Source organism: Aristolochia californica, unplaced genomic scaffold (assembly GCF_029961685.1).
Source record: "Aristolochia californica isolate CCGP_79_NKW_82.1479 unplaced genomic scaffold, dmAriCali1.0.hap1 SCAF_12, whole genome shotgun sequence".
In the NCBI taxonomy this organism is placed as follows: domain Eukaryota; kingdom Viridiplantae; phylum Streptophyta; class Magnoliopsida; order Piperales; family Aristolochiaceae; genus Aristolochia; species Aristolochia californica.
Genome location: NW_027181793.1, coordinates 769,085 through 772,628, shown reverse-complemented (window position 1 = coordinate 772,628; position 3,544 = coordinate 769,085). Strand labels below are relative to the sequence as shown.

The following is a 3,544-nucleotide window of genomic DNA, read 5'->3' as shown; positions in this document are numbered from 1 at the left end:
AATATATTTTAATTATACATTAAATTACTTATTAGTATAGTAATCATATTTATTCTACCTAATTTGGGGTTTATGTATTATGTTTTATTTAAGTATATTATTACACGTTACTCATTCTCTTGTTTTAGATATTTTTCTCATTTGGGGTACTAACACTAGAAACTAGAAACTATTTTCCCTTTCTCCCCTTCCTTTGCCTTTCTTTTGTCTCTCCCCTTTTTTTTCTTTTGTCCTTGTTTTTTCCATTTTTTTTTTTTTTTGTTCTACCCTTTGTTTTTTCTTTCCTTTTTCCTCCTCCTACCCTGCCTCGGGTAGGAATTAGTCTGCCAAGACCAAATGGCCACCCTTGAGTTAGAGAATGGGACTAGAACTTGATACCAAGCCTTCCACAGGGTTATTTTCATGAGAGTAATTCACATATCCATAGAACAAATAGCTGCCATTGAGTTTCTTATTGGAATGGGAAAAAATGAGTACAATAGCCGAGTCTTTTAACTCTGAGAATAAATAACAACAGGAAATCTCACCTCGTGTTCACCATCACTCCATATCACTGAATACGAGTGGTTGTCTCCATTCAGCGCAGCACTTACAGAGATTCTCAATCGAAAATCTTTCTTCTGGTTCAATCTGGTAAAGTTGAGAAACAACGGTGAAGGATGTATCGTGATCGAGTCGGAGTTCTTCGCCTCAACCCTTACAGTGTAGTTAGAATTAGGCTTACCAACGTTTGTCACGGTTCTGGAGAAATTAAGATTGACGCTGGAGCTGTTTCCGGCATTAATTGTCAGTGAAGGGTAATTGATATCGTTCTCAGAACCAGTCCGTTCTTCTGGGCAACTGCTATTATCTCCTGAAATTTGCCTCACCTGCTTGGTTGAGTATCCTATGTGACACAAGAACTGAATGTAATCTTTCTTGGAGGCGTCGAATACTAGTCCTGGATTTCTAGCTTTTACTGGATTAATATTTCCAGCACCATATGCGAACTCCCCCTCCACGTTTTTGTTACGATTCAAGGGAGTAGCTGATAATGTAATGGAGAGAAGCTTTTGATCAGTCACGAAATTGTAGAAATCATACTAGGAAGCAGGAGAGGAAGCAATAACTACCTGTTGTCATAAGAGCGGATTTAATTGCAGAAGGAGACCAGTCTGGGTGGAAGGATTTCACATAAGCAGCAGCAGCAGTAGCATGAGGGCAAGCCATGGATGTTCCAGAGATTATATGATACTATATTTACCTTTTATCAAATTTTACTCCCGACACACGAGCTACAGGAGACCAAGCAGCCAAGATGTTTACCCCTGGAGCACTTATGTCTGGCTGTATTATCGACAGAGTTATCGTCACATCGAAAAGAAAAAAACACGAATGGATTACCTTGAGAATCTTCGATGTTATAGTGTTTGGTCCTCTGGATGAGAATGAAACGACAGTAGGAGCCTTCTTGTCTACTGCAGATTCACTTTTCGAAATTTTTGCTTGGGGTTTTCTGTAGGTAAAAGGTGTAGTTATCAAATTTTGGAAGATTTTCATGGAAGCACAGGATTCACAATCAGCATCCAGAGACTTTACCTTGTCTTGTTAATATATGACTCGACTCCAAGCAGCTCATCAAGAGATAAGGAAGTTGCAGGCAGGGGAAAATCGAAAGCTACGTCTGATAAACTACTCGGAGCAACGAGTCCAATAGCTCCAAGATCATGAGCCGCTGTTCCATCTTCTGGTCCATTACACAATAAGATCTTTCCTTTCACTAATTTTGGATCCAGACACCCTTTGATGCAAGTCCTGAGAAGTGATTTCAGACGATAGACGAGATTTTTTTTACATTATATACAGAAAGAGAAGGAATTCAAGCATTTCTTCGCAATATAATTTACCAGAGACTTCCTATTTGACACGGTGGTGCCCTTGCATCTGCTCCGCTAATCAAAGGAAACTTGGTTCTATTCAAAGAGAAGGTGTTGATCGCGTTACCCTGTTCGTCAATAGAATGTTTGATCAGAGATGAATTAAACAGAAACAAGGAAAGGAAAATTAAGGAGTGATAAAGAAGAATAGTAAATACCACAAAAGTTTTGCCATTTCCAAGGGTAAGTTTGTTTATAATCTCTCTGTCGATACTTGTAGCTGCCACAGTTAAGATCCAAGGAGCAACGCTTGAGACAGATCCTAACGCCGGACCACTATTACCGGCAGAATTTGAGGTGAGGATTCCATTAGCCATAGCATGGAAGGAACCGACGGCAATCGGATCGTCGGGAAAGGGAAATGCCAGAGGAGGTCCGAGCGAGGCAGAAATGACGTCAACTCCATCGGCAATAGCATCGTCAAAACCAGCCAAGATATCCACAGAGTTGCATCCACTAACGCTGCAGACTTTGTATACAGCAATCTTAGCAGAGGGAACTCCTCCCCTCGCATCGCCCTCTGCGATTCCATAAAAGCTAGCGCCATGAACGGTGCGCCCTGCAACTGTGGATGCTGTATGACTTCCGTGACCTACGTCGTCCCTCGCAGAATTGGACCCAGTGTTTGGGTACACTCTAGCTCCAATCACTTTGCTGTAGATTATAAACGTTATCAGAGACTTGAGTAGACTGAAACAGACCTCGCCATGGAAGTACTGATCATGTGTTCGTCGATGATAAGATAGAACTTACTTGTTGCAGGTGAAGTTTTTTGTCTGGCAAGTGCCTTTCCATTTCTTAGGAGGAGGACCGAGTCCATGATCGTTAAAACTTTCAGACTCTGGCCAGAGTCCAGTATCAAAAACACCCACAATGAGATCGCTCTCAACAGTGGGAACCCTCTTTATGGACTTTGATAAACCCAAAAACTCCCAAGATCTTGTTGTGTGGAGCTGGTAATTTATACTCGGGAAGACAGACACTACATCTTCCCGACCTGAAAAACCATTGAAACAAGATGCAATGATCAGTATTCACTTCAGTATAAGCCAAAAAACAGAAATATTAGATAATCTGACCGGCAATCTTTCTGCTCTCTACTTCAGTTAGCTTTGCTGCAAAACCATTGAAACTTCTTTTGTAGCTGTATACCAGCGAGTCTTCCACTAAGCTACAGTTACAGAGCCAATGGATTCCATGTTAGTTGAAAAATAAAGCTATAACTGATTCGATTAATTTCCTAAGCCATGAGTCTTGGATTCCTGTGATATATTCACATCGTCATATCAGTAACTACAAACAGAAAAAGAAAACTCAAATTTATGTATCTCGGGCTATCACTTAAGGCATTCAACTTACCCATCCTGGAGGACTTCTTGGAGAATGCTACCATGTTGATTTACTGCAGCAAGTTCATCCCCTTGCTTGGCTCCCATATACACAATATAAACCTGCAACACCATCTGTTAGCAGACAGAGAGGAAGAGGGAGAAATGGGGAGGGGGTAGCAGTTTACCTTCTTTTCCGCATCAATGGCGAGAGAGAGAGCAAGAATAGAAAAGAGTGTTGAAAAGAGGGTGTAGGAAGAAAACCAGAGAATGTGAGCCATGATTGAACGCCGGTAAGAA

The 3,544-nt window shown here is 41.1% G+C and overlaps 1 pseudogene; it reads right to left on the bottom strand.

Moving 5' to 3' along the window:
• Positions 1-491: 491 nt before the first annotated feature.
• LOC137945577 (subtilisin-like protease SBT4.3) lies at positions 492-3,379 on the bottom strand (annotated as a pseudogene).
• Between the last annotated feature and the right edge of the window lie 165 nt (positions 3,380-3,544).